The following is a 21,418-nucleotide window of genomic DNA, read 5'->3' on the forward strand; positions in this document are numbered from 1 at the left end:
GAAAATATAAAATAAATGAATATAGAAATATAATACCTTAAAATATGTCAGGTACATGAAAGCAGTACACAGACAGAAGCAATAGGCATCTCAGCTTCTATATTGTAGTAGTAGAAAATAAAGCACAGATTATATCAAAGGAAGAGAAAGAAGGAAAGAAGAGAAAGAGAAGTTTATAACAATAAGCATCTCAGCTTCTATGTTGTAGTAGTAGAAAATGAAGCTCAGATTATACCAAAGGAAGAGAAAGATGGAAATTATACCAAAGGAAGAGAAAGAAGGAAATTGTGAAGAGAAGAAATTAATGAGATAGAAAAAAGTAAATCAATAGAGAATTCAACAAATTCAAATTAATGAACAAAATACCTAGATATTGAAATAAAAGAAGTGAAATCCTCATTACTTGTCGACTTTACAAGTAGGAAATGTGTGTGTCTATGTAGGAAATCTTATAAACTCTACTAGTAATACTCTAATAAAGTTGTGAAATACACTCTAATGAACAAAAATCATCTATGTGCCACTGATAAACAATTAGATACTGAAATCAACATAAAAATACAATAGCATCAAAAATATTCACTACTTTATCCTATACAAATGATGTGTGACACCATCAAGGTTGAAATTTACAGAGAAATCCTGAGAAAAGGAAAAGGGTATCTAAATTAAGTGATACAGCTTGTTCACTACTGGAATATTCCTTAGATATTAATTTTCCTAAAATTGATCTATAGATGCAAATGAATTCCAATTAAAATTTCAAAAAGTGGTTTTTTTTTTTAGAAATTGGAAAGCTGATTCTAAATTCACATAGACCTGTAAATGTTCTAGAATAGCCAAAACAACTTTGAAAAAGACAGTATCTAATAGCATATCTTATTAAAAGTTGTAGTAATCAAGGAAGTGTAGTTTTCACAAAATAGGAATATGAATTAGTGGAATAATAGAGAATCTAGAAGTAGACTTATCCCCATATGGATATGGACCTTTATGAAGTGATTTGTGGCAAAGATATAAAGGAAATTCAGTGGAAAAAGGAAAACTTTTTAAACAGATTATTCTGGAATAGTTGTCTTTATGTCACTTACTATGCTTTTCAGATGATCTTTACTGGTTTCACCATATCCACCTGATTTCTTACTTTGGAGTGCTGTTGACCTTGGTCCTCAGACCTCTGTTTCTTTCCATTCTAGTTTCCTCATTTCATCCAATCTCATGGCTTCAAGTCTTAGCTTGCCATGATGGTGATTCTCAAATGTATACATCTTGTTTGGAATGTAATGCTACCTCCAGAAACAAATATCTACTAAGCATCTACAGTTTGATGAGTAGTAGGCATTGACCTGTCTCTTGAGAAACCTATATGCAGGTCAGGAAGCAACAGTTAGAACTGGACATGGAACAACAGACTGGTTCCAAATAGGAAAAGGAGTACGTCAAGGCTGTATATTATAGTCACCCTGCTTATTTAACTTCTATGCAGAGTACATCATGAGAAACGCTGGGCTGGAAGAAACACAAGCTGGAATCAAGATTGCCAGTAGAAATATCAATAACCTCAGATATGCTGATGACACCACCCTTATGGCAGAAAGTGAAGAAGAACTAAAGAGCCTCTTGATGAAAGTGAAAGAGGAGAGTGAAAAAGTTGGCTTAAAGCTGAACGTTCAGAAAGCTAAGATCATGGCATCTGGTCCCATCACTTCATGGAAAATGGATGGAGAAACAGTGTCAGACTTTATTTTGGGGGGCTCCAAAATCACTGCAGGTGGTGATTGCAGCCATGAAATTAAAAGACGCTTACTACTTGGAAGGAAAGTTATGACCAACCTAGCTAGCATATTAAAAAGCAGAGATATTACTTTGCCAACAAAGGTCCATCTAGTCAAGGCTATGGTTTTTCCAGCAGTCATGTATGGATGTGAGAGTTGGACTGTGAAGAAGCTGAGCACTGAAGAATTAATGCTTTTGAACTGTGGTGTTGGAGAAGACTCTTAAGGGTCCCTTGGACTGCAAGGAAATACAACCAGTCCATCCTAAAGGAGATCAGTCCTGGGTGTTCTTTGGAAGGACTGATGTTGAAGCTGACACATTGGAAAAGACCCTGATGCTGGGAGGGATTGGGGGCAGGAGGAGAAGGGGAAGACAGAGGATAATGTGGCTGTATGGCATCACTGACTTGATGGACATGAGTTTGGGTAAACTCCGGGAGTTGGTGATGGACAGGGAGGCCTGGCGTCCTGCGATTCATGGGTTCGCAAAGAGTCAGGCACGACTGAGCGACTGAACTGAGCTGAACAGAATGATTACTGAAGTTGTAATACAGTTAAGCTTAACTATATTAAAATTCCAATATTGTTTATTGCTATTCAACTGTGTATAACAACTTTTAATGAACTGCCCGTTTTAACAATGGAAAAATAATTGTTCATATGCAACATGAATACTTCTGATCTAAATAAGAAGTTAGAGAAGGCTGCTTCCTTATTAAAAGTTAACAATTGTTTGATGTTGGCATAACCTCACATTTTTATTTTATGTTTATTTTACATCCAGTTTTTGTTGATAGAATTATCTTTCCTTGATATTTTTAAAGTTTCTTTTCACAGATGGCATGCAGTCAAGCTATTTTGAAAATAAAATTCTGCTCTGAAAGTTTTTTTTTTTTTAAGATACATGATTCTTTACAGGTTTAATCATATTTGAACTGGTGTATCAAGAGGTACAGTGGTAAAGTGGTTAAGCATTTTTCTTAAGCAAAATGGTTAAGCAAACTTTCTTGAGCATTTTTTTAAAATATATTCTGCATCCACTTAGTTTCTTCTGTGAAGTATCTTTCCAAAAAAAGCTGTGTTTATTTTTTTTTTTTTAATGAGCTTGTTCGTTTAAACATTTTTTGGGATTAGAAAGCTCTCTATTTTGAATACAAGTTCTTTATCAGGAATATAATTTACAAGAATTTCCTTACACTCTTTGGCTTGTCTTTTCATTTTCTTCGGGGTGTATTTCAAGGAACAGTTTTTAGTTTTAATGAAGTTCATTTTATCAGGATTTTCCTTTGATGGATTGTGCTTTTATGTTATACTAAGAAATCTTTGTCTAACTCAGTCACAAAGATTTTCTTCTAAATTTTAGAATTTAGATTTTACATTTAGATGTAGGATCAATTTTCTGTTAATTTTTGTACAGGTAAAAGGTATGTATTGGACGTTTCCCTCCACCCTTTAAAGAAGAGGGGACATAGATGTTCATGGAACAGTTGTTTCAGCACCATTTGTTGGAAAGCATTCTTTTATCCTCAGACTTGTCTTTCAGTCTTTCTCAAATATGTATGTATCTCTATTCTATTACTTTTACCTTTTTCCCTATTTAGATCAACACTACACTATGTTGATCATGTAGATTTTTAATTCTTGAAATCAAATAGTGCTAGTTCTCTATTGTTGTTCTTCTACCTAAATGTTTTGTCATTTCTAAGTCCTTTATATTTTTGCACAAATCTTAGAATCATTTCATCAATTTCAACAAAAATGCCTATTTGTATTAATATTTATGGTAGGATTAGATTGAATCTTTGAAACAATTGGAGGAAAATTGATATTTACACATTATTGAGTTTTTTGTTTGTTTGTTTGTTTTAATGTTTGGGCATAGCTTCAGTAAGAATCTGCCTACAGTGAAGGAGACCTGGGTTCGATTCCTGGGTCAGGAAGATCCCCTGGAGAAGGAAATGGCTACCCACTCCAATATTCTTAACTGGAAAATCTAATGGACAGAAGAGCCTGGAGGGCTACAGTCCATGGAGTCGTGAGAGTCTGAAACGACTTAGTGACTAAGCCACCACTGTAGCATATTTGCCCATTGTTTAGTTTTTCTTCCAATTCTGTCTGTAATGACCTGTAGTTTTCAATATACAGCTCGCGCTCATTTTAGTTACTTGAATTATTTGTTTATTGTTTTACATTGAATGCAAACCTGGTTTTAAAAACACAGATTAGTATATTTACATTTTCTTTTTTCCCTCACTGCATTGCTTCTTACCTTCAAAATCACTTATTTTGCTTATTTTTCTTGCTGTTTTTCATTCGCTAAGTCGTGTCCTACTCTTTGCAGTGGTAACATGCCAGGATTCCCTGTCCTTCACTATCTCTTGGAGTTTGCTCAAACTCGTGTCCATTGAGTCAGTGATGCCATCCAACCATCTCATCCTCTGTCGCCCTCTTCTCCTTCTTCCTTCAATCTTTCCCAGCATCAGGATATTTTCTAATGAGTCAGTTGTTTGCATCAGGTGGCCGAAGTATTGGAGCTTCAGCATCAGTCCTTCCAATGAATATTCAAGGTTGATTTCCTATAGGATTGACTAGTTTGATTTCCTTGCTGTCCAATGGACTCTAAAAAGTTTTCTCAAGCACCACAGTTTGAAAGCATTAATTCTTTGGTACTCAGCCTTCCTTATGGTCCAGCTTCATATCTATACATGACTACTGGAAAAAAACATAGCTTTGACTATATGGATCTTTGTCAGCAAAGTGATTTTTCTTTTTAACACAATGTCTATGTTATAGCTTTCTTTCCAAGAAGCAATCATCTACTTTCATGGCTGCAGTCACCATCCCTGGTGATTTTAGAGCCCAAGAAGAAGAAATCTATCACTGATTACACCTTTTCTCCTTCTATTTGCCATTAAGTGATGGGGTTGGATGCCATGATCTGAGTTTTTATTTTTTTTGATATTGAATTTTAAGACAGCTTTTTCACTCTCCTCTTTCACCCTCATCAAGAGGCTCTTTAGTTCCTCTTAACTTTCTCCCATTAGAATGGCATCACCTGCATATCTGAGGTTGTTTGTATTTCTCTTGGCAATCTTGTTTCCAGCTTGTAACTCTTCCAGCCCAGCATTTTGCATGCTGTGTGCTGCATATATGTTAAATACACAGAGTGACAATATATAGCCATGTCATACTCCTTTCTCATTAACCCCCATCTATAACTGATGAAGAGACCAGAGCAGAGATTCTCAATTCTTCATGTCTATTTGAAGTAATCTCATTAAAGTTTAGATATCACTGTGAAACAATGACCAGGTGACCACTTGGATATTTTTAAATTGCTCACTTAATTTATTTAAGATATACAGGACTGTTCAGATGATCCACTTCTCTATTTAATAATCTTGGTAATTTGTCTTCCAAGAAATTTGTTCATTTCATCTAAATTTTCAGCATGTGAGGCATACATTTTTTGTTATCATTCCTTATTACACTTTAAATGATTGTAGAGTTATTAATGAATATAGAGTGCAGTGTATTTCTTTCCTGACACTGGTAACTGTTGTTTCATTTTTTCTTGATTGATTGCTATTTTTTTAACCATTTTCTTGTTCTCTTTCAAATAATCCGCTTTTGCTTGTACTGATTTTCTCTAATTTCCCTCTTTTTTCAAATTCATTGATTTCAGCTTTACTCTATTGTTTTTTTCTGTTACTTGCTTTTGGTTTGATTTGTTCTTTTTTTTAAAAAGTATTATAATGTGGGAAATTAGATCTCTGACTTGAGGCCTTTCTTCCTTTCTAATATAATCACAAAATATATCCTTAATGCTGTATATTTTCTTATAAGCACTATGTTAACTCTGTCTTATGCATTTAAATTTCATACTTAAATTTTCCTATTTAAATATTTTAAACTTCAAAATATTAGTTATTTTATATTCTTTTACTTCTGATTTAATTGTGTTATAGTAGTGAAATATACATTGTATTTTTCCTTTTTTGACTTTTTCAGTGATTTAGAACATTGTATATTTTTGTGAGTATTTCATGTGCTCTTCAGAAAAGATATATTTGCTGCTATTTTGCACAGTAATATCAATTTTCAATTAAATCAATTTCACTGAAAATGTTATTCAGCTCTTTTATATCCTTAACTGACTTTGTCTACTTTTTCTATTGCTGTAATGGAGTGCTTCAACCTCAACAATAATTGTCTTTTTTATGTCTCCCTTGAATTCCATCAGATTTTGATTCATGCACTTTGAAACTCTACTACTAAATTTATACACATTTACAACATTCATGTGTTCTTGGTGTTTTGTTTCTTTATCATGATGTAGTGTTTCTCTATACTCTGGTATTATTTCTTATTCTGAAATCTGTTTTTTCTTATATTACCATTATCACCCCCTATCTTTTTTTCTTTAATTAGAACTTGCATCATATAGTTCTATATATTCTTTATTTTGAATCTATTGTATTCTTTAACTTAGTTTTTTGTAAAGATTGTATATTTGGGTCTTGCTACTTCATACAATTTTGTAGTCTTTGTGTTTAGACCAATAAAATTCATTGTAGTCATTGTTGTGGTTGGATTACAATCTACCATTTTCCTGGTTATTTTTTATATGTTCTGTCAGTTCTCTGTTCCACTGTCTCCTTTTTTCCCTGCTTTTGATTATTTTTATGATTTCACTTAATCCCCCCTATTGCTTATTATTTATAATTAATTTTTGTTTGAATGGTTGTCGTGTTTATAATATTAATTAATTGCAGTCTCTCTTTTAATAATATGATACTACTTCAGATGTAATATAAGAACCCTATACCAATAGACATGCAACTACTTACTCCCATATTTTGTACCCTTATAAAATACTTTAACCTTGAATACTATAAACCTAATTATATTTCTTCTAATTTTTCTTTTTTCTATTTAAAAAATTGTTTTTACTTTTTTATTATAGAATATTTTAAATATATGGACAATTAGAAACATTAATATAGTAAACATCAACATGCTCATCATGTACTTTTTCAGTTGTTAACATTTTGTCATATTTACTTCTTTTATGTATATATAATATATATATCATTTTTCTTGCTGAGTGATTTTTTAAATTAATTTATTTAATTGGAGGCTAATTACTTTACAATATTGTGGTGGTTTTTGCCAAACATTGACATGAATCAGCCATGGGTATACATGTATCCCCCATCCTGAACTCCCCTCCCACCTCCCTCCCCATCCCATCCCTCTGGGTTGTCTCAGTGCACCAGCTTTGATTGCCCTGTTTCATGCATCAAACTTGGACTGGTCATCTATTTCATATATGATAATATACATGTTTCAATGCTATTCTCTCAAGTCACCTCGCCCTCACCTTCTCTCACAGAGTCCAAAAGTCTCTTCTTTATATCTGTGTCTCTTTTGCGGTCTTACATATAGGGTCATCATCACCATCTTTCTACATTCCATATATATGCATTAATATACTGTATTGGTGTTTCTCTTTCTGGCTTACTTCACTCTGTATAATAGGCTCCAGTTTCATCCACCTCATTAGAACTGATTCAAATGTGTTCTTTTAAATAGCAGAGTAATATTCCATTGTGTATATATACCATAACTTTCTTATCCATTCATCTGATGATGGACATCTAGGTTGCTTCCATATCCTAGCTATTGTAAACAGTGCTGCGATGAACATTGGGGTACACATGTCTCTTTCAGTTCTGGTTTCCTCAGTGTGTATGCCCTGCAGTGAGATTGCTGGGTCATATGGCAGTTCTTTTTTCTTTTTTAAGGAATCTCCACACTGTTCTCCATAGTGGCTGTACTAGTTTGCATTCCCGCCAGCAGTGTAAGGTGGTTCCCTTTTCTCCACACCCTCTCCAACATTAATTGTTTGCAGACTTTTTGATAACAGCCATTCTGACAAGCATGAGATGGTACCTTATTGTGGTTTTGATTTGCATTTCTCTGATAATAAGTGATGTTGAGCATTTTTTCACATGTTTGTTAGCCATCTGTATGTCTTTGTTGGAGAAATGTCTGTTTAGTTCTTTGGCCCAGTTTTTGATTGGTCTTTATTTTTCTGGTATTGAGCTGCATGAGCTGTTTGTATATTTTTGAGATTAATTCTTTATCAGTTGCTTCATTTGCTATTATTTTCTCCCACTCTTAAGGCTATCTTTTCACCTTGCTTATAGTTTCCTTCATTGCGCAAAAAACTTTTAAGCTTAATTAGGTCCCATTTGTTTATTTTTGCTATTATTTCCATTACACTGAGAGGTGAGTCATAGAGGATCTTGCTGTGATTTATGTCAGAGCATGTTTTGCCTATGCTTTCCTCTAGGGGTTTTATAGTTTCTGGTCTTACATTTAGATATTTATCCATTTTGAGTATATTTTTGTGCGTGGTGTTAGAAAGTGTTCTAGTTTCATTCATTTACATGTCATTGACCAGCTTTCCCAGCACCACTTGTTAAAGAGATTGTCTTTTCTCCTTTGTATATTTATGCTTCCTTTGTCAAAGATAAGGTGTCCATAGGTGTGTGGATTTATCTCTCGCTTTCTATTTTGTTACATTGATCTATATTTCTGTCTTTGTGCCAGTACCATACTATCTTGATGACTGTAGCTTTGTGGTATAGTCTGAAGTCAGGCAGGTTGATTTCTCCAGTTCCATTCTTCTTTCTCAAGATTGCTTTGGCTATTCGAGGTTTTCTGTATTTCCATACAAATTGTGAAATTATTTGTTCCAGTTTTGTCAAAAATACCATTGGTAGCTTGATAGGAATTGCATTGAATCTATAGATTGCTTTGGGTAGTATTTTAATTTTCACTATATTGATTCTTCTGATCCATGAACATGATATATTCCTCCATCTATTTGTGTAATCTTGTATTTCTCTCATCAGTGTTTCATAGTTTTCCATAGATAGGTCTTTGGTTTTTTTAGGTAGATTTAATTCTAAGTATTTTATTCTTTTTGATGCAATGGTGAATGTGATTTTTCCCTTAAATTCTCTTTTTGTTTTCTCATTTTTAGCGTATAGGAATGCAAGGGATTTCTGTGTATTAATTTTATATCCTGCAACGTTACTATATTCATTGATTAGCTCTAGTAATTTTCTGGTGGTATCTTTAGGGTTTTCTATGTAGAGGATCATGTCATCTGCAAACAGTGAAAGTTTTACATCTTCTTTTCCCATCTGGATTCCTTTTATTTCTTTTTCCTCTCTGTTGCTATGGCTAAAACTTCCAAAACTATGTTGAGTTGTGGTGGTGAGAGTGTGCACCCTTATCTTGTTCCTGAGTTTAGAGGAAATGCTTTCAATTTTTAACCATTGAAGATTATGTTTGCTTTGGGTTTATCATATATGGCTTTTATTATGTTGAGGTGTATTCTTTCCATGCCTGCTTTCCAGAGAGTTTTTATCATAAATGGATGTTGAATTTTGTTAAAGGCTTTCTCTGCATCTATTGAGATAATCATATGGTTTTTTATCTTTCAATTTGTTAGTGTGGTGTATCACACTGATTGATTTGAGAATATTGAAGAATCCTTGCATCCCTGAGATGAAGCCCACTTGGTCATGATATAAGATCTTTTTAATATGTTGTTGGATTCTGTTTGCTAGAATTTTGTTGAGGATTTTTGCATCTATGTTGATCAGTGATATTGACCTGTAGTTTCCTTTTTTTCTGTCATCTTTGTCTGGTTTTGGTATTAGGGTGATGGTGGTCTTATAGAATTAGTATGGGAGTTTACTTTCGTCTACAATTTTCTGGAAGAGTTTGAGTAAGGTAGGTGTTAGCTCTTCTCTAAATTTTTGGTAGAATTCACCTGTGACGCTATCTGGTCCTGGGCTTTTGTATGTTGGAGGATGTTTGATTACATTTTCGATGTCTGTGCTTGTGAGGTATCTTTCAAGATTGTCTATTTCTTGCTGTTTCAGTTTGGAAGGTTATACTTTTCTAAGAATTCGTCCATTTCTTCCAAGTTGTTCATTTCATTGGCATATAGTTGCTGATAGTAGTCTCTTATGATCCTTTGTATTTCTGTGATGTCTGTTGTGATTTCTCCATTTTCATTTCTACTTTTGATGATTTAATTCTTCTCCCTTTTTTTTTCTGATAAGTCTGGCTAATGGTTTGTCTATTTTATTTATCTTCTTAAAGAACCAGCTTTTAGTTTTGTTGATTTTTGGTATAGTCTCCTTTGTTTCTTTTTCATGTATATTTGCTCTGATTTTTATGATTTCTTTCCTTCTACTAACTTTGCTGTTCTTTTTTCTTCTTTTTCTAGTTCCTTTAGATGTAAAGTTATGTTATTTATTTGATTTTTATCTTGTTTCTTGAATTAAGTTTGTATTGCTATAAAACTTCCCTTAGCATTGCTTTTACTGAATCCCATAGGGTTTGAGTTGTTGTGCTTTCATTTTCATTTGTTTCTATGCACATTTTGATTTCCATTATTGTTTCTTCCATGATTTGTTGGTTATTGAGAAACATGATGTTTAGCCTCCATGTTTGTATTTTTGCAGTTTGTTTTAATGTATTTGATATCTAATCTTACCATATTGTGATCAGAAAAGATTCTTGAAACGATTTCAATTTTTTTGAATTTACCAAGGCTAGATTTATGGCCTGGGATGTGATCTATCCTGGAGAATCTTCCATGTGTACTTGAGAAAAAAGTGAAATTCATTGTTTTGGGGTGAAATGTCCTATAGATATCAATTAGGTCTAACTGATCCATTGTATCATTTAATGTTTGTGTTTCCTTGCCAATTTTCTGTTTGGTTGATCTATCCATAGATGTGAGTGGAGTATTAAAGTCTCCCACTATTATTATGTTACTTTTAATTTCCCCTTTCATACTTATTACCATTTGCCTTAAGATTGAGGTGCATATATATTTATAATTGTTATATCTTCTTGGATTGATCATTTGATCATTATGTAGTGTCCTTTGTCTCTTTTCATGACCTTTATATCAAAGTCTGTTTTATCTTATATGAGTATTGCTACTCCTGCTTTCTTTTGGTCTCCATTTGCTTTAAATGTCTGTTTCCAATCCTTCACTTTAAGTCTGTATGTGTCCCTTGGTTTGAGGTGGGTCTCTTGTAGACAGCCTATATAGGGGTCTCTAGGGGTCTCGTTTTTGCATCCATTCAGCCAGTCTTTGTCTTTTGGATGGGGCATTTAACCCATTTACTTTTAAGGTAATTATTAATAAGTATGATTCCATTGCCATTTACTTGGTTGTTTTGGGTTCAAGTTTATAAACCTTTTCTGTGTTTCCTGTCTAGAGATGATCCTTTAGCATTTGTTGAAGAGCTGGTTTGGTGGTGCTGAATTCTCTCAGCTTTTGCTTGTCTGTAAAGCTTTTGATTTCTCCTTCATATTTGAATGAGATCCTTGCTGGGTACAGTAATCTTGGTTGTAGGTTTTTCTCTTTCATCATTTTAATTGTGTCCTGCCATTCCCTTCTGGCCTGAAGAGTTTCTATTGAAAGATCAGCTGTTATCCTTATGGGGATCCTCTTGTGTGTTACTTGTTGATTTTCCCTTGCATGGCTTTGGACAGCCTGTCTTTTAATGCTTAGAGCTGTGTTCCTGTGTTGCTGGAGAATTAGCATGGTATGTCTTGCTCTGGAACTTGTTGGTTCTTGGGTGGAGCTTGATTTCAGTGTAGGTATGATGGCTTTTGGATGAGCTCTTGTCTATTAATGTTCCCTGGAATCAGGAGTTCTGTGATGTTCTCTAGTTTGGAGTTAAGTCTCCTGCCTCTGGCTTTCAGTCTTATTCAGTTGATAAAACATCTAGGTTAATGGTGAAGCAATTCTCCACAGCAAGGGACACCCAGAGAGATTCACATAGTTACATAGAGAAGAGAAGAGGGAGGAGGGAGATAGAGGTGACCAGCACGAGAAGAGGAGTAGTCAAAAGGGGAGAGACCGATCTAGCCAGTAATCAGATCCCTAAGTGTTCTCCATAGCCCAGAACATCCAGAGATCCACAGAGTTAAGTAGAGAAGAGAAGGGGGAGGGAGGAGATAGAGTTGACCTGGGGGAGAAAAGGGAGAATGAAAAGTGGAGAGAGCAAGCAAGCCAGTAACCACACCCCTAAGTGAAAATGGATACTGAAGATTAGATTCCTAAAGGTACAAAATTGATAACAAATACCAAAAAGCAAAGATTGAAAATCTAGAGTAGAGGTTAGACTCTCAAAAATACAATATTAGAAATAAAAAAAAGAAAAAAATCAATCACAAAAATTATAAAAAATATAGATATGAAATTTACTTTAAAAATAGGGTCTTTTTATACAAGGTAATAGTAGGTTATAAAAATGAAAAATAAAGGAGTAATAAAGAATTTAAAATAAAAAAATTAAGTGGTAATATTAAAAATATATCTAGGACTTTCTCTGGAGCTGTTGTGGGCAGTATGGGGTCAACTCAGTTTCAGGTAGTTACTTGTTCCAGCTTGTACTTGTTCTCAAGGTCTATTGGCCCACTTCAATGCTTAGTCAATGTTAACTATAGTGTTTTAATCTGTTTCACCTGTCACTTCCAGAGCAGTTCCCTCTTCTTTGTTTATTTTGCTTCCTCTGTTTGCAAGTCTCTTCAGTGTCTAATTTCTGCCCTGATACAAGCAGGTGAAGGTGGTTACTTATTTAGGCTCACTTGTTCAGTTTTGTTGTGGGGAGGGAGGAACACTGCAAGCAAGTATCACTGATGTGTGTGAAGAGTGCTTGCAGAGTATGGACCACACTGGGTTTGCCCCAGGTCACAGCGGCATGTGCTTTCTGGGTCTACACTTCTCAGGCTCCAGAGTGCTCTGCAGGGCACTGTCCAAAGCAGGCCCTGTACTTCGTGCACTTTCCAGGTCTATGCCGCTCAGGTTCAAATTCTTGGGTCCTCCACAAGGGCACAGCCTCGGTTGGGCATGTGTTTTGTGCCCTTCCCAGGTCCAAGCAGCTCAGACAACCAAGTATTTGGTGAACGCACTGTCCCAGCTGGGCCATGCATCTTAATCACCTCCCAGGTCCTGGCCACTGGGTTTCCTGGTTGCACCATGAGAGCACCATCTCAGGTGTGCTGTGTGTCTCCTCTGGGGAGCTGATCCCAGGCTGTGACCCTCCTGGCAGATATCAACCGTCCAGGATCCCAGGAAGAAGTGACTAGCAACTGGGAGCCTGCTCAAAGTTTGATGGAGGATGCTGGTCTCCAGGGCCGAGATTGGAGCCCTTCCGTTCTGGTTCTGGCTGTTGAATGCCTGCCTCTCTGACTCCGGCATGGGGGAAGGGCCTGTATACAGCAGCTAGCTCACCTTTGGTATTTGTTCAGTGCTTTGTTCTGTGAGCTGGCCAGGCTGTGCGTTAGAGCCTTTCGCAGGAAAGTCCTCTCTCTTTTTTTTCCCTCTCTGGAGATCCCACAGTTTGCGTTGCTATCTCACATTAGCTCCCTCACACTGTCCTCAGGGCATTCAGGCCCCGTCCTTACCCTAAGGACCGATGATGATGCAGCTGGCGCCTCCCTGTCCAGCCCCTGCTCGCTGGTGGTGGATGCAAGCCTCTGGGCTACTTCTCCGCTGGCAATTGCAGTTAGGCGCCTATTCTGTGGGCTTTTTTTTTTTTTTTTTCCCTCTCGGTTATGTTGCCCTCTGAGATTCCAAAACTCCCCACAGACCCGCCTGTGAGAGGGTTTCCTGCCGTTTGGAAACTTCTTCTCCTTCACGACTCCTTCCCCAGGATGGGTCCCCATCCCTAACTCTTTTGTCTCTCTTTTTGTATTTTATATTTTGTCCTACCTTCTTTCAAAGAGAATAGGCTGCCTTTCTGGGTGCCTGGTGTCCTCCACCAGCATTCAGAAGTTTTTTTTGTGGAAGTTGCTCAGCATTCAGATGACCTTTTGATGAATTTGTGGGGGAGAAAGTGGTATCCCCATCTTATTCCTCTGCCATCTTGGGCTCCTTCTAATTTTTCTATAGACAGGAAACTAGCCACCATTGATGGAGGCCTTATCCAATATCCTGCCCACATTCTATCTTCTGCATATTCAGTAATGTTCTGTGGAGAAATTCCGGGATTGGGACTCAGTTAAAAACTGCCATTATGTGTACAACTTTAAGGAATTTATATACTGTCATCCTGCATGCATGCATGTTAAGTTGCTTCAGTCATGTCTGACTCTTTGCAACCCCCATGAACTGTAGTTGCCAGGCCTCCCTGTCCATGGGATTCTCCAGGCAAGAATACTGAAGTGGATTGATATGCCCTCCTCTAGGGGATCTTCCAGACCCAGGGATTGAACCCACATCTCTTAGGTCTCCTGCATTGGCAGACGGGTTCTTTACCACTAGCACCATCTGGGAAGTCCTTATCATCCTGATTCATACTCAAATTTTTACCAATTTCTTTATGTTTAAATTCTTTGGTCTTCCTCCAATACTTTGTTAAACATGAGTGTGTCCATGTACTATCTTCCTTAGAGGTGCCCGTACTTCTTTAAATTTTAAGCAAATTTGCTGATCTCCCATCTCAGTTCTCAGACATTTTCAAGAAAAGTTACGTTTTGTAGATTACCCACGTTATTACACAGGAGCAATGATATTTCCTACTCTCTTAACTTTAAGTGGAAGTCAGTAGTCTATGCCTAGTTTTTTATATTATTATTCCTTTGTCTTTCAAACTCCACTGCAACCCTGGTATTAGTTCAATATCACCTCAGTATCAACCTTAAAAACTTAGGAATCCAATAAAAGTTCAGTGTGTAAGGATCCCATTTAATTCAAATGAGAAGTAAGAAAGAGTATCATTTGACAATTTTAATTTCAGAAAGATTCAAAACTAATTCCCAACTTTATAGCATATTCTTTCTTGGTATCTGATTTTGATTGTTTCATCATCATAATCTAAATCTATTCAAAAGTGAATTATAGACATATACAGTATTTTAAAATCTATCTTCAGTGTATTCTTTTTTTCCCCTGTAATGCACCTCAATTGAGGTATTGTATTCAAGGTTCTAAAAACCATCCAAGAGAAAAACCCATCCCAGTGACCCTCAATGAATTAGGGCAACCAAATGCTTATCTGTTCTCTTGTTCAAGAAAACAGATTAGTCATTTCTCATAACATTAGGTAGTTTTATTGGTTCTGTTTTTTAGGGGTTTTGGCATGACTTTTTCCATTCTATGTAAAATTTATGCCATTATAAGGGAGCCTGAAGATAGTGTTAACATTCAGGTCTTTTGAACAATGTCTGGAGGATAGAATAGATGCAAAAGTCATTTGAAATTCACTACCATCTTTAATTAGACTAGTTTAACCTTGAAGGGTCAACAAATGAGCTTAGCTAGATCAAGTGAGTTTTTGTTAGTGTTTCTGTCATCATCATAGATATTAATAGAAGGTCTGTACACAGACTGAGAATTGACAAGGCACGTGATGTGGATGTATTTCTGACTCTGAAGAAACTAAGACCTCTTTACCAATGAGAAAATACACAAAGGTTATAGAGAAATTCTTTTCTAGCTCCCTGGAAGAATCTGTTATATTAGATTTTCTTGCACTTTTTCTTGGCTTAGTAATCAGTTATAGCTTTAAGAACTTAATTATATGACAGAAGCAAAAGTTAAATCCTCATTAGAACAAACATTCATTGTGAGCCTCTGCTGCTTTGCAATTGATTTTTATGCTTACTTTCTCTGATTAAAAATTACTCCTATGTTGAAGTTGAATGGAAAGGAAATTTTATAACAGGTGCATAATATTAGCAAATGTTAAAACTTCTGTTTTGTGGGTAGATATTACTCTTCCTCAGCATCATCTAGTAACATGCTGAGTTATTGCTGGTTCAAAAAATAATTTTAAAAAATACTGACTTAATCATATATTGTTAAGCATCTCTGCATTGGTGCTTATGACACTACTGCAGTCACATTAAGAAGAGATATTCAGGCATATTCAATATTTTTCTCTACTTGGAATTACTTTATAATGGTACAGTACTTATTTCAGGCATTTCATCAAGGACTGAAAAGCATATCACTGATTATGAAACTTTCTGTGTTCTTGAAAATATAATCTAGAGTAAATCTCATTAATTCATACATTAGTTTTTTAAAATTTGCAGAAACTTTGACAAGGATTAGAATGATACTTAAAATAAAAATGTTTGCTACACAAATGCATGTTGTATTAATGATTAAAATACTTAACAATAATCACTATAGACACCCTGAGTTTCTTCAGAAAATCAGATTTAGTTCAAAGTAATCTTTAGATTTACAGATTATTTTTATCCATTTATTATAGCAGATTCTTAAATATTTATGTTTGTCCTTTTTAAATCCAATTTTATAGACAGTTGGTAATATAATGTGGTCAAGTTTAATTTTTTTCTTAGAATATACTATAGCCTTCATCATAATGGATTCAAGGAGTAGGAAAACAGAGCGTATGTTAGACAATGACTTACTATGACTTATATTTCTAGAGTAGCACTCAGCTACATTGATATTTCTGACCTCTCCATTCAGTTAATTCTCTAATTGGTGAATATTGCTAAGATTCTCTATTCATTCTCTCGTTTCTGCTAATAGAACATAAAATTTACCTCAAGCATCAACATGTCCTACCGAAAGACTAATTTAACAGTTTGTATGTGACTAAGTTTTCATTGAGGAGATGGGAAAAACCCAAGTGGTATTTTAGGAAATCTTGAAACAGAGGTTGGGCTCTTTTCCTTTCATTTCTCTTTGCTGCTGGCTGAGTGTAGATGAGGTGGTATTGCTATCACTGTGAATCATATTTATGATGCTCATTTCTTGTTAAGAATAGCAGAACAGCAAATCAAACAGAGTTGGAGCATTCATGGAACACTTATATTCTAGCAGTTGTAATGTAGGATCTGTGTTGTTTATCTATTGGTAATTTGTATTTTTCTGTGACAAGCAGACAAACATAAACTAAATGATACTCTGATTTTGAGAGAAGTTGCAGAGCATGCTTGTCTCAGCCTTTCCTTTCTCTTTTCCTAATCTGTAGATTTGTCTGCCTACATGATGGCTATATTCAGGACTGATTGCTTAAGGGTAGTTGGCAGATGTCAGCTGAGTTGGGAACAGGAGTAAATCTGTATAGTTATGCTCGTTAGGCCTAGAAAACTCATTTGACTGCAGATCTAAAAACAACTTCTTAAAACAGTTATCAACAGGGTGATCACTGATATGAATGAGAAAAAGCAGATAATTATATATAGCAGTGTACTGACAAGTGTTCAAGAACTTACTCTCCAGGAAAAGTAGCCTTAATTCTGGAAGTTTATGTTTCAAGCTGTATTCTATTCCTTGACTAAATTTTCAGCCAATATCTGAGGCTTTGTTATAATAGATACCTGAGTTTATTTGTTATAAGTGTTCCTCTCAAGATCCTAGATCAAGAAGTGTGAATAATGCATAAATACTTAAGCTACTTTTGATATGTTTTATAATGTCTGATTATGTTGTTGGAGTGAACAGTGAGAGTACCCTGAGGAAAATGCATTTCATATTTATTAATTTTAGTTTAGATGAATTATAATCCTATAAATAATTAATTTTATAAAATGGAAAATATTATCAGAGGATTAAGGAGATGCCCATAGGATGTATTCATTCTCTTAGCAGCTGGCTGCCATTGCCGGTGTGTCATTCAGAGCTGCCAGCTTGCCTCTCAGTGATAACAGTTGCTATGTTGCTAAGAGCCTGTTTTTTTAATAATACAGCTTTAGTCCAGTCTAAAACTTCTGAAACTAAAAAGTTTTGAGATTCTTATTGCAGAAGATTATAAGGGAGGACCTAATTTCCTAAATGGAGGGCCCTGACTGGTATGTCTGTATATAGAAAACGGTGGTTGTGGCTGCCTTATAAAAGAAACTAAGAATAGAAAGCATCACCACCCCCTCACCCCCCTACACATACCCAGACACCAATTCTTAGGACTGGGTGTAAGCTGATCTTGCCAGTGGCCTCTATTTAGTAAGAAACAAATGACCATCCATGGTACTGCTCATCCTTTTATCCCTACACAATTATTGAATTGAAATATCTTTTGCACAGAAATACCTTTTGCTTATAGAAGTCTAGTCTTGAGTTTAGATATCAGATATTATTCCATTTCTTCTATTTGAATTTCTAGATGTAGATATATATTTTCCACAGACAATTCATATATGTTTCATATAAATGCTGATAAGAACAGAATGTTTAGTGATTAGCCTTTACGTAAGGGAATAAAAACAGATACTATTGTAGCAAAATTTAAGATTTTGATTACCTTAACATGATAAATATGTCAAGTAAAACCCAGTACTTAGCTGAAATATCAACACTCACAACATGTTGGGCCAGTCACCTAAACTAATTCTGCTGGTATTCCTTCACAAAAAAAAAGCAAGAGCAAACGAACAGTGAAAAACTGAACATAATAACAAGATACTCTAGTTTTCTGGACATTTTTCATTATGCTTCCCTCCTCCCCTTAAAGAAAGAGACAGGTTATCACAAATCAAAAATATCATCATGATATATAAAGCTATTTCTATACTTATTATGTTTTTTATCCAGAGAACTATTGCTAGTACTTTTGCCCTGACACAGGAAAAGAATATTTGGCTAGGTTGCCAGGACCTCAGGCATGCTTCTTGACCTCCTTCTCTTATTCACCAGAGCTCTTGCAAGACTTCACTTTTAAAGTTGCTGACATCTGTTGAAGTTGCAGTGTGTCAGAAAGATGTAGCCTTCCTTCAAATGAGGATACTTAATGTATGTTCTGACTATCTATCATTGTGTAAAAATGTACTCCAATATTTAGGGCTTAAAACAACTGCCAAGTTTTCATAACCTGTGGGTCAAGAATTTGGGGCCTAGTTTAGCTGGATGATGTTTTTTCAGTGTATGTTACAGATAGGAGATTTGGTAAGATTCATTCAGAAGACAGAATGATCTGGAGTATTCAAGGTGATTTTATGCCCATACCTGTCTTGTCTGATAATGATTGGAAGGTTAGACACACCTAGGATTCGTAAACTGAACTCCCGGAGCCATAGACTCTCATTCATGACTATCTCAACATAGCCAGACCCTTTGGAGCCATAGGGTTACCCAAGAGATTATTTTACGAGACTCGTGGTGAAAGTGTCCTGTCTTTTGGGTTCTGAACCTAGAGTGTCACATTGACCTCAGATGTCTCAATCTCCAGCAATTTGAAGCAGGATTTTGATTTCTGGCCAGAGACTGAAGTCATGCTGTGATAGGGAGAACATTGAATCCTAGCCACCAGATCACCAGGGACCAGTGATCAGTGACAAGGCCTTGGCCCATTAGCTGCTTGGAAATGAATTTCAACATAGAGATAGAAAATAGAGAAAGAAAGTGTTTGTTAGGAGGAAAAGGGGTACCTGTGACTAGACACATGAGTGGACTCAAAGAGAGTCACACCCCTGTGGTAGTTTGAGTCTCTTTTACAAGACGTTTCTTTCTGGTTTCCTTTGGCCAATCCTCTGACTTTTTCTGGTACTGAGTCTGTATTTGTTATATTTCAGGGTCTTCTCATTTGTGAGTGTGCATCTCTAAGCGGAGATGGATTCTAGTGAAGAGGCCTGTTGGTAGTTTGGCATCGCTTTCTGTGGGGTGATACCCTCTTCCATTTCGACCTTCAAGGAGCCATTCTGTGTATACTCAGGAGGTTCTCCTTGACTTCAAGAATAAAGAATATGTGTTGTGTACTAGTTCTGTCTATTTGTTAGAAATGTATATAGAATTTCTATTTCTTTTTGAGTCCAATTTGGTAATTTGTGTCTTTGTAAGAATTTGTTCATGTCATCTAAATTATCTAATTTATTGACATGCATTACCTTACAATGAATTTTTCTCTGTAAAATTGGCAGTGATGTCTTTTCTGTCATTTCTGATTTTAGTAATTTTACTCCTCTCTTTCCCTCTATGTATTAATCTAACTAAAGGTTTGATAATGTTATTGATTATTTCAAAAAATCATCTTTTGGTTTTGTTGAATTCTTCAATTATTTTTTCTTTTCTCTATTTCACTCATTTCCAACTTAACTCTTGTTATATTTTTCCTTCTTATTATTTTGGATTTATTTTGTTTTTTTTCTTTAGTGTTTCATAGAGGAAGGTTAGGTTATGGATTTGAACTTTTCTTCTTTTAAAATAAGTGTTTACAGCTTTTTATTATATCCCTTGAGTTTTGCTGTGTTGTACTTTTGTTGTCATTCATCTCTATTTTCCTTGTGCTTTTTCTTTGACCTGTTGTCTATTTTGGAGTGTGCTCCAATTATTTAATTGCTACAAATTTATGGATTTCCAAAATATTTCCTCTTTTTTTCTAATTATATTCACTTGTGGTTGGACACCATATGTTGTACTGTTTTAATATTTTTAAAATTTATTGAGTCTTATGGCTAGCTTATGATCTGTCCTAGAGAATGTTCCTTGTGAACTTGAGAACAATGTTTATTCTGCTGTTTTTGGATGAACTGTTTTATCTGACAGTTCTACCTGATTTATAAGGTTGTTCTTCTATTTACTTGTTGATCTTATGTCTAATTGTTTTATTAATTATAGAAAGGAGGATATTGAAGTCTCCAACTCTTATTGTTGAATTATCTATTTCTCCCTTTAATCTGTAAGTTTTGCTTCCTGTATTTTGGCCTCTGTTGCTAGTCTTATATATGCTTGGTAAATGTCATATTGTACTGATGGATTGGCCCCTTTTTAATTTTAATATGCTCCTCTCTGAAATGCCTTTTTAGCTGTTGTATCATATCTGGCTTTATAGTGAATAATCACCATTTTCCTATACAATTGCTAATTTTTCAAATTCTTAGTCCTTTAAATCAGTGTTATGTAAAGACTAGCTATAAGAAGAAAATCTGTTTGTAACATATATTAATTTTTATTTATTTTTTTTTATTTATTTTTTTTTTAAATTACATCATACATTTTATTTTATTTTTTTTTTTTTATAAATTTATTTATTTTAGTTGGGGGCTAATTACTTTACAATATTTTAATAGTTTTTGCCATACATTGACAAGAATCAGCCATGGGTTTACATATATTAATTTTTAAAATGCTCTCCCTATTTAAATAGGATTCATAAACAAGCATAAATACCACTTTTGCAATGTAATAAGTGAATAAGTAGAAGTTTCTATAGGGCCAAAAGACACAGATGAATGTATAGGTGATTCTTTATCGAGGAGAGATTTGTTTTAATGATTGTTAATGAAAAAAGATTATACCTGATATGTACCTTAAAGAGTGAGAACACATGATTCCTCCATGGAAGTAAGTAGAGGGTTATAGAAAAGAATAGTATGAGCAGCAACACGGAAGTGAAAATTTCCAAGACATAATTAGGCATCAGAAAAAATTTCTTGACTAAAGTGTTGATGTGGGGAAGCAGTGACACATAAGGAAGGACAGGATGGAGACTTTTTTTAGAGAAGTTATTTATTTCTACAAATTCTAATTGTCTCTATATGCTAGTATTGTGAGTCTGGTAGGAGAGGAAGCTATTGCTGAGACTGAGTGGAGAAGCTCTGGAAATGTAAATGTGGAG

The 21,418-nt window shown here is 35.0% G+C and overlaps 1 long non-coding RNA gene and 1 pseudogene across 3 annotated transcripts in view; both read left to right on the forward strand.

Annotated features, from left to right (window-relative positions):
- Positions 1-21,418, forward strand: part of LOC145524698 (uncharacterized) — a 472,194-nt gene that overhangs the window by 143,724 nt on the left and 307,052 nt on the right. The gene's annotated exons all lie outside the window — the stretch shown is intronic.
- On the forward strand, positions 9,848-19,963 carry LOC145523938 (KANTR integral membrane protein pseudogene; annotated as a pseudogene).

This window comes from Giraffa tippelskirchi, chromosome 10 (genome assembly GCF_054371585.1).
Source record: "Giraffa tippelskirchi isolate mGirTip1 chromosome 10, T2T-mGirTip1v1.2.pri, whole genome shotgun sequence".
NCBI lineage: Eukaryota > Metazoa > Chordata > Mammalia > Artiodactyla > Giraffidae > Giraffa > Giraffa tippelskirchi.